The sequence below is a fragment of the Heloderma suspectum genome, chromosome 6, assembly GCF_057233095.1.
Source record: "Heloderma suspectum isolate Gila_16-S chromosome 6, 16-S_ref, whole genome shotgun sequence".
Classification (NCBI taxonomy): domain Eukaryota; kingdom Metazoa; phylum Chordata; class Lepidosauria; order Squamata; family Helodermatidae; genus Heloderma; species Heloderma suspectum.
In genome coordinates, this window is record NC_139463.1 from 118,734,300 (window position 1) to 118,748,114 (window position 13,815).

Here is a 13,815-nt window from a genome sequence, read left to right on the forward strand (position 1 = left end):
GATTTGTAGTTGACCTTACTTTACTATTTTGCCTTCAACACTGGGTAATTACACAATTCTTTTCCTACTAATTATTTCCATGCCAAGAAAATCTTCGCAACACTCCTCAAAGGGTGAGGGAGTGGGTCATGTCATGCAGACATATGGGGTAACTCCACACACACAGCTGATGCACCCCATGGCCAAACCCCTTCCCTTATTACCAACATACATGCATAGAACTCCTCAATGCAAGGGAGTTAGTATACTGATCTCCCTCATATGGAGGTATTGTAGGCACATATGTCAGTGTAGTATTACCAAATATGCTCTCATTTGCAGACATGTGTGCACCTCTACACACATTCTCATAGATGCACATTTGCTATATCATATCACTTTTAGACAGCGGTCACAGAGTGTCAGTCGACTAAGAGGTGACCCCCAACATGAACACACACAGAGAACTCAAGAAAAACTTGGCACATATATTAGTTACAAACATGGATATATAATGCACACATTGAATCCAGGGAAATTAACTTGGCAAAGCAATATCCCTTTAAACACATGGATAACAAAGGCAATGAACCTGCAAGACTTCATGAGAACTGTACTCTTTGTGGAGAAATTAGTGACATTCTTGGATAGTCTGGTTGTGGAACCAAATGGAGGCTGTATGGACAGAAATGGACTGTTTGTTCTGCAAGGGAAGGACTGGATTGGGTGATATTACCAGAAGAAGGGGAAGGAGGCTGTTGTGTCAAGTAGATTCCCTAACACTTGTGGGGGTAGGAAAAGAAAGGGAAAAGGGTTCAGGAGAAGCAGTCTGGAGTGGGGTAGAGGGCGTGGGTTTTCAGGAAAGCTAATCTAAGGTGAAGGGTTACAGGAAAAAAAATGTGACCCTTTAAAATCTCAGGCTCTAGAGTCTGAGTGGGCAGGAAGAAGCAGCATAGACATGAATAAGGACACCTAGGGTAAAGGAACTTGTGTTTTGCAATTTTTCTTTTCTTTTCTATTCATGCTGTTTGTATCACTCAGCTCTACTGCATAAATACCTTTAGTTGAGATGGTTTGCTTGTTGGGGTTCAACCCTGTGTCTATAGAGTCCGTCACCCCACTTCTACAGCCCAAACCCCATGTTCCTGGGAAGGGGAAGTTAAAAGAAGGAAAGTGGGACTCTTAAGGAGGCAGGAGATCCTTAAGGGGTTGCTCGGGTGGTCTTGCTCATAAGGGGAACCCTGACACCCTCAAACACTCCCTGGTTCTTCCCAGGAAGCACAGCTTCCTCAGCCTGATTGCAGCGTTTATTTGTTTTAGTTTGTCTGTTTGTTTGCCTTTCATATTTTTACATCCGTTCTCTTTTGAGAAAGGAAAGGAAATGCAAGAGAAAAATAAACCAGAACTTTACACCTAGTCTTTCAAGTGTGCAGGTGTGGGAGATCTCCCCTCCCAAGCACTGCCACCACCTATAGGGAAACATTCTTGATACCAACGAGGCCATGATGGCATCCCTTGAGCAAGTGGAGAACATCATACTAGACTGCACCTTGCTGGAGTCGCTCACTGACCTGCTACTAAATGTTAACCCATCTGCTAAGGAGTATCGTCAATTAAGTGGAACCCTTGAGCATGAGAACACTGCCACGCTTGCTGCTGATCGGGCACCAATGGACGCATCGCAGTGCTTCCATCATGACTGCAGACTGATGAGCACTGTGGATTCTATCACATTCCCCACTGCTGTGTTGGTTTCCTCAAACGGCTTTCCTCTGGCTGATAGTTGTCTGATGGTATACCCGAAAGGTTGACAGTGCTGTGAGGTCTCCTGTATGGAGGAGACTCATGGCCACCCTTGAGTTTACCCTTTGCTGCACTTTCACGGTGAGGCTGGATGGGGGCCTGGCATGGCGCATGTTGCAGCCAGGCAAACCAATTTGGCATCTGTTTCCCTACACCTGTCCTCTTCCCCAGACAACTCTTTGTTGCCATGAGCCACGTGCACTCAATGGCAAACCTCAAGATTCAAGTCATCGATGGACCAGAACAAGAACGTTAAAGGGGCCGTCCTGGAGATTACACCAAGAACTTTGCATTTAAGGAAGTTTTGTAAAGATAAAAGATGTACCATTTCGAATGTGGTTAGGTAAGTTAAACCTTTCATCATATTTGATTTTTCTCTGCGAACTATGTTCGTGGGTAACCATGACTTGTCAGAATAAGAATTTGGAGATTAAGTCACAGGCACAGATCAGGTATGCAGGCATGACACTTTTGGAGGTATGGCCCCGTGAGGACAATTCATCAGTGATAGCAGCACTTCTTTTATCGATACTTTCAAAAGTTATATCACCATCACAGGGGATGTCTCAAAAAGCCAAATGATCCTGTGACTGAGTGGCCTGAAGCCCAATGATTCCACCATGTATTACTGTGTGGGGAGTCAAGTGGAAATCATCTTTTCAAAGTCACTTTAAAAAGCACCCTTTTCAGGAAATCAGACTTAGTCATGCACACAACGTTGTGCCCTAAGTGTAAATAGCCTGATCCTTCCCTCATCCCAAAACATGATGTCCCACATCGTTCATAGTACATCATCCCACATGTAAAAGATGGTAGTAGCATTTTTTTCCCCTCCAAGGCAGGGATTCTCAAAATCTGCCATAGTGAGACTGCAAACATATAAGGGGGAATGAACACACACATACCACCACCACGACCCAGTCTAGACCCAACGTACAACATTTAAACACACAAAGTGATGCCCTCCAGGTTTTACTAAACATTCACAGTTATTCAATTGAGGTTGATATCACTGAAAGAAAATGGGTCTCAGTCTTTACCAAAGCGGGGGCGGGGGGAGGGAAAACATATGCTTGTTTGGTTTGCATCCAGGCATTTCCACACAGGTTACACTTAAAGAACTGGGTGGTGGAGTGAAGAGGCCAGGAGAAACTCTCCAATTGAGCTGTACAGTGTCTGGATCAACTCTAACAAACTACAGAGTACACTGAGTCTGTCAGCTGCTTTCAGGAAAGGGGCCAGAGTGGACTGGACATATCTCTAGTGGTAGAAACCTTCACGATAACAGCACTAGGGATGTACAGATTGTGTAAAATCCATTCAGTCTGTGTTTCACAGATCACCAGATGCCTTTCATTCTGATGTCTTGTCAGCAATCTAGTCTTTTTCTTTTGTTTCCCAATTTGCACAAGTTCACACTTGCACAAATTTGCAATGTTTCCCCAAATGCACACATCTCCCCAAAATGTGCATTTTTACACTGTAGCCTGTGGGGGAAATGCACATTTCCCGGGCAGGATTTTAAATTTTGCATGTTCTTCCATTGCTAAAATTGCACAAAATTCTGGAATTTTTTTTTAAAGGTCCACAAGTCAGTAGAATCCTCCCAATTGGGGAAACGTCAATCTGCTGCAGAATCCATGGATCAGATTCCTAAAAATCCCAATGCATTTGATTCCATTGGGGTTTTCTCTGAGATCCCTAAATAGCATTCTCCAAAATTGTGGCCTGAGGTCATGGACAGCCATAATTATGCAAGAGACACACTGAGGAAATTTTGATATATGAGAATTTAGTTTCAGAATGCAAATCACTCGGAAATGTCCCATTTGCAACTCTGAACACAAATAGTAGCACATGCACTCTGAAAATGTTTGCCAATTCCCAAACTTGCACTTGTGAAATGTGCAGTTGAAAAATGCAGAACTTTCTCAAAATGTGACACTTTAAAATCACCCATGCTTCTATTTATGGGGAAAATTGGCACAAATGTGGGGATTTTTTGCAAATCGTTCACACTTGACAGCTGTTTCTTTTGCACAATTTTCTGATTCACAAAAAAATGAACAGAAGTCACAAACCCAAGTACACATTAAGGAGAGACAAGCGGTGAGCTGATATTTGGAGAACCTTGGCACACCCAACCATCACTGGTCCACCCATCCCTAGATATAAGGCCCCCTCATTTATTATCAATCAGATAGACTTTGACTCCCAACTACTTTTTATAAAAATTGGAAGTGGAACACGGGCTTCATTTCAGCAGGTAGCAGCACATGATGGCATTAGTCAAGGTGATGACTTCATTATATGGCCAGAAATTGCTGCCCATTTCCTTAATATGGAAATCTGAAACCCATCTGCTTTTTGTCCCACTAAGGAGCAAAGAAAACTTTTCATCAAATTTGAAAAACATGTTTGACTACAATGTTGACACTCGGAGACAAGAAATAATTATCTTCCCTGTCATTATCTGAATAAGTGCAATTTGTTTTTTGTTTTTGTTTTGTGTCTCCTAGAGAAAGGTCCAGTGGATCTTTAGAAGATTTGAAAACAATCATGAGGCATGCCTGGAAGTGGTTCCATAAAGCCCGCCTCTTGTGCCATTCAGGACAAGAGGCAGGCAGGGCTCTGTCATTTTGATCCCTGGCACTTGCTTGTCTTCCCCTTTTCTAGGCCAGACTTTATCTTTGTATTGCTAATACCTGTTGGCTTAGTCAAGCAGGCAGATGCAACCATGCTGCTGCTATAGAGAAGGCAGTAAAGTCTCTTCCTAGGAAGTATATTGGCAAAGTCAGTTGCCAGCCAAGGCAGCCTCCCGAAGCCAAGCATAGGCTGTAGATGGATGCAGGAGGGTTTGCATCCGGACAGAAGCTTTGCCACCAGGATACTGGGCTGTCCATCTTACTGTTATTGCTTCTTCTTCTCCCCTGGGTGTGTGAAGTGGATACAATGAATTGCCCCACAATTGATCCTGCGCCTGTTCCATATGAGTCGTATCAGTCGGGAGACTTCATTATTGGTGGGATGGTTTCTCAGATCACTCCCTATTCCCCAGAATTTACTTTCAAGGAACTTCCTTGGCAGCAGTTCTCTGAATTTAGAGTGTAAGGAATTCTTATTTTATCCTCCCTGCATCATGTGAATTTGGCCAGTTCATAACCCCAAAGTATGATAAATACCAAGTAATGATTAGGGAATGTAGGCATTGCTCCTGTATCTTCATTTTCAATGGTTTACACTTGCTTGTATTCTACCCTGCTTATACATGACATCTGCCTCTCCCCATGAGAGATCTCATTCTGATGTGCACATATGCAGGTCTGTTTTGGGGTAGGGGCACGTAGTGTTTCCTGTCCATGCATTAGATTTGGATCAGGGCAAGGTGTAAGAATTTGCAGAGTGTGAAGAACTGAGTATGAGTTTTCGGTGTAAACAAAGATATACGTGAAAGCCATATCTTACAGTAGTTCCAAAACATGTTGAAATTAGGAAAATCAGAGTGGGAGGGGTATATATATCCCAACATTTTCTGACATTACACACCAAGGTAGATGGCAGTGGACAATGACGTTGGATTGGTCTGACAATTAGTGCTGCTCTGCCAAAAAATTCTCCCCCATACTTCCCAACAACTCTTGTAAAGAACTTCCAAGGACATGACATTTTGGAGACATACTGGGTTTGGTACAGGGTTGGTATGCTTTACCTTAATTATGAGGTGGCTGATAAGTGTGTATGAGTGTGCTGTCTTTCATTGTACAATCATCTCAGGCAGCTTGTAGCCTCCCTGGTTTCCCAACCTTCCTGCCCAGGTGAAGACATCATGAAGTAATTTCTCCCATAGGCTTTCTCAGATCAGGAAGTCCAGGCAACCTGGGACATTGCAGGTCAATAAAGAGGTGTGTGATAGAAAGAAACACAGAGAGAGAGAGAGAGAGAGAGAGAGAGAGAGAGAGAAAGAGAGAGCACCCTCAACCACCTCAAAGTGGTGTTTTTACCCAGGAAAGGTTAAAAACACCTTGCAGAATTTTCTCCAGATTTCCTTCACCATCGTTTTTTGTGTTGGCTGCATTCCTGCCCCACCGTGCCATGGAATAATGCTCGCTTTGGAGTTCTGTGAAGGATGCAAGATGGAGGCCAGCCTTCTGGCACAGTTGCTGCTGTTGCTGCTTGCACTGCGGAAAGCAAAATTTATCCAGGGGGAGGAGAAATTCTCCAACCATTTTGCTACCATAGGATGTGATGGCCACCAACTTGACTGGCTTTAAAAAGGGGGCTGGACAAATTCCTGGAGGAAAAGGCTATCAATGGCTACCAGTCTTGAGAGCTATGTGCAACCTCCAGTAGCAGAGGCAGATATTATGTACACCAGTTGCTGGGGAACATGGCTGGATGGATGCTGTTATGATCATGCCCTGCTTATGGGTTCCTGGTCAGCAGCTGGTTGGCCACTGTGTGAACAGAATGCTGGACTAGATGGACCCTTGGTCTGACCCAGCTGGGCTCTCTTTACGTTCTTATGTTCTTAAAAGCAAGCAACAACAAAACTGTTGGTGAGGAAAAAAGAGGTGGGGGAGAAAGTAACTGTGCTACAACCTTTGCCAAAGGTGAGCCCTACCTGTGAGAATTTTTTGGAGGATTTGTCCTTCCCCTGGAGCAATTAGGTGAAATTGTCCCTCTCCCATGCCAATTTCTCTGCTCACAAATAGGGTGGAGAATTTCAATAGCGGATTTGCATACAGCTCTAATGAAAATATCTCTATAAATGAACAGAAATGTATACTGATAGAAATGGAGTAGAACTGGGGCCACTGAAAATCAGCAGGGAGGTAAATGTGTGCTACACAGAACCCCAATGGTTTCAGAAGTATACAGGATCTTAAAACCCATACATTTTGGGAGTGGGACAGAATCCAGTGAGGACTGAGCATGTTCAGTTGCCATGAAATGTTGAGTGTGAGAAAAGAAGAATGTGAGAGCAAGGCTGGGTGTGGGGAATACAATCAAATGCTGGCTTGCGATTCTTACAGCTTATACTGTCCTGGAAGAGGGCAAGGCTGGCTGGCTGGAACCCTGAACAGGAGTACTCCTGTTAGGGGGTGAGGATATTGTGCAGATCCCACTGCTTTCTCCAGATGATGGCTCTTACTGCCAAAGAATGTGGTGGTCCAGTTGGGAGCTGTCCTGCTGAGTCCTATTGTTTAGTTTGGCTTTCGAAATGCATGTCAGACCTGGATACAGAACAGAATTCATTGTGACACAATTGTACAGAATATGAGCCACTGGCGTCCTGGATTAAAAATAGGGCTTCCACAATGCATTTAGGTTGTACAATGCATCGCTTGCTTACTATGACTTCTCCTTGATGCACCCCTTCTTCTCTTTTTCCTTGTGTGCACTGAATTTAATATTTTCTTGTATGTTAATTAGGATGCAAGCTCATGTTTGTATAGCTTGGCCTCAAAATAGTTTTTCTGCACTGCGACCGCACCTACTTTCATGATGTTCTCATAACCTCTTTTTACTGACAACTGCTTCTTGACTGCCTCATGTGTTCTTAGTAACAACAACAACGTGTTCTTAATTATGGCAATCTGATTTGATGACTAAAGGAAGGCGCCTTCGTACTGACAGGCATTTCTGATGTACAGGTACTGAAGCATGGCTGGGATCCCTCTGTCCTTCCAGATGTTGTTAGACTCCAACTACCCTCAGCCCCAGCCACCATGGCAAATTGTCACAGATGATGGGAGTTGTAGCCCAGCTCTCTGGAGGGACACAAGCTCCCCACCCCTGTAGTAAATATATACAAATGGTGTGTGAAGCAAATGCACTTTCAATAGAAGCAGGAAGTGGGTAATGGTTGCTGTTGCATCAAAACTATGTGGCACAGCTTAGTTCCTCAACTACAGTATGATGATGATGATATAGCAAAATGGTCGGGTCCTTGTCAGGGCTGACTGTACCATTAGGCAGTGTGTCACAGAGGCCTCAAATGGCAGAAACTGAGAGGAAGGGAGGTGCAGTGAGATGTTGGGGCAATTCATGAGAAATCTGATTTGCAATTAAGAAAGAGAGCTACATAATATTTCAGAGTAAGAAACAGAAGGGCATTCTTCCAGTCAGACAACAAAAATGTAGCAGGACAGACCAATACTGTGATACAACAACTTTGCATGTGGTAGAATTCTCCACTGAAAAACTGCATCTTTATTTGAAGAGTGGTGACAAAGTTCTACCAGCACATCTTGTCCTTGGATTTTGCTGTAAATGAGATTAACAAGAATCCTAAGATCTTACAGAATGTCACCCTTGGCTTCCATATCTATGACAACTACAATGATGCCCAAATGACCTATCGTACCACCCTGGATCTCCTCTTCAAATCCCATAGATTCGTCGCCAACTATGAATGTGATGCCCACAAAAAAATGATAGGCATCATCGGGGCGCTTGGCTTTGATACCTCTCTCTACATGGCAAGCATCTTAAATCCCTACAAGATTCCACAGGTAGGATCTCTGTAGGGGGTTCTGGGACATTAACGGATTTCGTGTGTGAATTTAGGGATGTACGAAAGTCACTTACCTTTTCGGAGGGTGACATTCGCGGTGGGGGGGAGGCACTCCGTCCCTCCCTCCAAAAATTCTGGCTGGGGGGGAGGCGCTCCATCCCACCCCCCCACCCCGAATCCTGGCTGGCCGGCTCCGCAAATGGCAGCGTCCATAGCCGCTACCATTTGCGTTCCTGCAGTCAGCCGTGAGAGGCTACATAAATGTTTACGTAGCCTATCACGGCTGATATAAAAGAAAAAAAAACCATGCGTACGCAAATGGCGGCGCCCATGGGTGCTGCCATTTGCGTTCCTCATTTTGGCATGTCTTAGTCTATGTAAACATTTACATAGACTAAGACGGCGAAAATAAGGGGAATCCAAATAGCGTAGCATCTACGTTATTTGCATTCCCCTTATTTTTGCCATCTTAGTCTACGTAAATGTTTACGTAGACTAAGATGTGGCAAAATAAGGAACGCAAATGGCGGCACCCATGGGTGTCGCCATTTGCGTACGCATGGTTTTTTTTCCCCTTTTAAATCAGCCGTGATAGGCTACGTAAACATTTACATAACCTATCACGGTGTTTTTTAAAAATCTAGCTGTGATAGGCTACGTAAATCTTTACGTGGCCTATGATGTTTTGTTGTTGTTGTTGTTGTTTTTACTGGAAATGGTGGCGGCGGCAGCCAGTCGGAAGACTGGCCACCGCAGCTGCCGCCACTGAACCGCTGCCAGAGCCACCGCCGCCAGGAAGATTCGCCAAAGATAAGTCCCATCCCGGGGGGGCGGGGGGGCAGACCGTTCCGCCACTGATTTCGGGGGGCCGAATGCGCTGGCATTCGGCCTCCCCAAGATTCATGGCAAAATTCTCTGACATCCCTATGTGTGATCTACTAATTTTCTGGTCATGGTTTTTAGAGTTTACAAAGAATGAGCCTGAAAAGCAAGTCTTGCCTAATGTTTAAGCAACAAGAACAAATGACTGGATATACCAGTCCAGGAAAAACATGGACAAAGGAAAACTGGAATGTGGGGAGTGAAGCAGGGTAGAGTCTGGCACTTTTGCCAGATTTCCTTCTCAGAAATGGCATTATCCTATCCCCACCTTTCAGACAGAAGAATCCTTAACACTTGCCAAAACTGCATATTCAAATCAATATTTACCACTGTAAATATTCATTGTGTTGCATTACATCACACACACACACACCTAGGCACTCCTCTGAAACCATCTCTACAGTGATGGCACATACTTGAAAACAACTGTTAATTGCCAGAAAAATGGTGCAATGTGGAGGTGTGAGTGTGACCAGAAATAGCAAACAAACTTCTGCCCAGGGCAGCAACGGCAACAGTTGTGTCAGCAAAGGGACGTGGTGGGAATGAGATAATGCTCTGAAGGACGATATCCTTCCCAGTGCTGACAGTTTGCCATCATCACTTTTCTGGGGAGCAGCATCAGGAACCCACAATTCCAATGAGGGGCACTTTTCTTTTGACTTTTTTTAGGACTTTATAGATGAAAAGCTTGTATATAAATGTCCTAAAATTAATTAATGCTGTTTTAAAATGCTGTTTTGATATAATTTTAATTGTATTGTTGTTTAATTATATTTTAAGTTTTGTATACTTTGATATGGTTTAATTGTTGTAAGCCGCCTTGTGTCCCAGTACTGGGAAAAAGGCAGGGCATAAATATAACAACAACAACAACAACAACAACAACAACAACAACAGCAAACTTTTCTTTCCCATGTCGTACCTGATACTGTGGGTGGATTTTTGATTCTAACTTCACTGATCTCCCAGTGTGAATGGTACATAAAAATACCTGTTGTGAACTTAGCTTCTTGCTCAAATATATGTTGTAATGGTTATTTCTAAATCCTTTCAGCTCACATACGGCTCCTTTGCCCCAGCAGAGAGTGAGATGATGCAGCTCCCTTCCGTTTACCACATGGTCCCAAATGAACTCCATCAGTATAGGGGAATTATCAGCCTGCTGAAACATTTTGGATGGATGTGGATTGGGCTCTTTGTGGTGGGTGATGATCAAGGAGAACGTTTCTTGCAGGCCCTGGAGCCACTGCTTTCCCAGAATGGACTCTGTTCAGACTTCACAGAATGGATCCCCAGACAAGAGCGTTTGAATCCTGTAAATATAGTGAATGATGTAGCCAATCATATGTATCAACTCATCAGTTTTGGAAATCCAGAATATTTATCATCTATGGTGAAACTTTTACGTTTATGTATGTGTGGTTTTTTACACATGGCATAGGAATTGCCAAACATAAGGAAAATACACTTGTTGGAAAGGTGTGGATTATAACCACGCAAATTGATTTTATCCTAGGAGGCAGAAGCCGGGAATCTGATTTGCAAGTGTTCCAAGGTGCCATTGCCTTCTCAATTCACTCCAAGGAGCCGATTGGGTTCCAGAAATATCTTCAGACCCTAAACCCTGATTGGACAAAAGCAGACGTTTTTCTTGAGGAGTTCTGGGAGGGATCTTTTCAATGTTCGGTTCCAGATCCCAGGTTGCCATACAAGGTTTCTGGAAGATGTACTGGGGAGGAGAGGCTGGAGAGCCTTCCTGGGCCTTTTTTTGAAATGCACATGATTGGCCACAGCTACAGCATTTATAATGCTGTCTATACTGTGGCACATGCTTTATGGGCCTTTTATTTAACTAGATCCAAATACAGAGCCATGGTGGGTGGAATAAAAGATGAACTTCAACATTTGCAACCATGGCAGGTAAAGTCTCTGCAATTTAATAGTATTATTTCCATGACTACATTAGCACAAAGTAAGACTGCCTCTAATTATTATGTATTGGGTATTTGGTTTAAGTTTGTGTGTGTGCGTGTGTGTGTGTGTATGCTTTATATAAATGGTTTTATAATCATTTCAATGTATTTAACACATTCTAATGTTTCCTTTTCAACGGCTTAGAGATATTTTTAGATATATTAATCACTATAAATAGGGATGTACAAATCCCTTACCTGGCTCCTTTCCAGGGATCCACGGTGGGGGGGGCGACCCGTCCCTCCCCCCGGATTCCTCCCTGGCTGGCTCCGCTCCGTGGCAGCTCTGCAGAGCCGCCGACCAGGGCCATCCGCAGCCAGACTTCCGGCCGCGGACGGGCTGCTGCAGATGCAAATGGCGGCCGCCATAGTGGCCACCATTTGCATCCTGAAAAGGTGCTGTGATAGTCTATGTAAGTATTTATGTAGCCTATCACGGCAAGCCAAAAAACGCCCACCAGTGTACGCAAATGGCGGCCCCAGGGCGGCCACTATTCGCAAGTCAACGCAGACGGCAGCAAGTGAGTCCTCTGTTTTGCACACCTTTCGTGGGTTGGGGGGGGCTTCTTTCCGCCATGGATTTCATGGGGCCGAATGCAGTGGCATTCGGCCTCACAGAGATCCATGGCAGAATTCTCTGACATTCCAAACTATAAAAAAACACTATTAAACAAGCACTTCTCCAAAACATTGGTGAATGGTGTTATAGATGTTAAATCCTTCACACAGATTTATGAGTTCATATTTTTGTTGCGGAAGCAGTGAATGCCACACTGGAGGCATTGAAGATGAGGCTGGACAGCCATCTGTCAGGGATGCTCTGACTTGGATTCCTGCATTGAGCAGGGGGTTGGACTCCATGGCCTTGTAGGCCCCTTCCAACCCTACTATTCTATGACTTCTATTCTATGGTGTAATCATCATCATCATCGTCGTCATCATCATCATCTGATTTCCTAGCAAGAAGAACCATCTCTGGTTAAGAAAAAACTTGGAGCATATGCCAGATTAAACTTAATCCCAATCAATCATTCATAAAACAAATCTTTTAGATAAACCAGCAGTTCTTAAAGCCACTACAATACTCTAAACCCAGGTGAAATTAACCTGAGATAAATTTAAGGCACTGAGATAAATTTAAAACCATCACCTTTCCCCCCCCTCCCTTTTAGCTTCCATAAATATTTACGTAGGCTATTACAGTGGGAAAAAAAGGAACGCAAATAGTGCCCACTATGCTATTTGCGTTCCCCTTTTCTTCACTGTAATAGCCTACGTAAATATTTACGGAGGCTAAAACGGCGAAAAATAGGGAAGGCAAATGGCAGCCGCCACAGCCGCCGCCATTTGCGTACGCTGTTTTTTTTGGGGGGCTTGCCATGATAGGCTACATAAATACTTATGTAGCCTATCACGGCCTCTGCAGGGATGCAAAAGGCATCCCTGCATTAGCCGTGATAGGTTACGTAAGTATTTACATAGCCTATCATGGCTATGATCAGGAAGCAAATGGCGGCCCCAGGACGGCCACTATTCGCAAGTCAACGCAGACAGCAGCAAGTAAATCCTCTGTTTTGCACACCTTTCATGGGTTGGGGGGGGCAGGGGCTTCTTTCTGCCATGGATTTCATGGGGCTGAATGCGGTGGCATTCGGCCTCACCGAGATCCGTGGCAGAATTCTGACATTCCAAACTATAAAAAAACACTATTAAACAAGCACTTCTCCAAAACATTGGTGAATGGTGTTATAGATGTTAAATCCTTCACACAGGTTTATGAGTTCATATTTTTGTTGTGGAAGCAGTGAATTTCCATGTCTTTCACTGAAGAAAAAACTTTTTAGGCTCAAACCTGATTAGATCAAACTGCAAAAAACAATGGGTGGGATCCAGTTTTAGTAAGGTTTAGCGCAGACCCAGTGAAATCAATAGTACAAACTATTCTTCCCTGTTCTGTCCCATTGAATTCAGTTGATCTACTCTGTGTGCAGAATTTTCAGTGTGCAGAACTCAATATGGTTTTGTTTTCTTTTTTCTTTTCTTTTCTTTTCTATTTCAACTAGCTCCATCCATTTCTTAAAGGCATTTCATTTAACAACTCTGCTGGAGAAAAAGTGTCTTTGAATGATAACAGGGAAATAGCTGGTGGATTTGATATAATTAACTTGGTTACATTTCCAAACAAGTCCTTCCTGAAAGTGAATGTTGGATGGGTAGCTCCGAATGCTCTTGATGGAAAAGAATTCATCATTAAAGAGGACATGATTAGTTGGCATAGGAGCTACAACCAGGTGTGAATCCTATGGTATTTCATATTGTCGGTGTAGCAGCCATATCGGGGGTCAGACTAAGTAGCCTCATGCAGTCTTCATGTTCTTGCTGAGCTCTTTCTCCCTTGAATATATTGTTGTAAGCTGATGAGACACAGGAATTCCTTATCTTGTCAAAGGTCATACAATTGTATATCTTGTTCTCTGCTGTTCTCTTCTGTTCTCTCCTTATCATGGCTACCCTATAACCCAGTTCTTGTATTATAAACAATGGTGCTAGGAGAAGAAATGTTGAGGACTGCAACCCCACACGGGAGGGGGAGGAGGAGCCATTTCATATGTGTCACAATGTCTATAAAAACAATGTGCTGATGTATTTCGAGGCTTC

At 43.7% G+C, this 13,815-nt stretch overlaps 1 pseudogene; it reads left to right on the forward strand.

Moving 5' to 3' along the window:
- Positions 1 to 4,623: 4,623 nt before the first annotated feature.
- On the forward strand, positions 4,624 to 13,454 carry LOC146342848 (vomeronasal type-2 receptor 26-like; annotated as a pseudogene).
- The last annotated feature ends 361 nt before the right edge of the window (positions 13,455 to 13,815 follow it).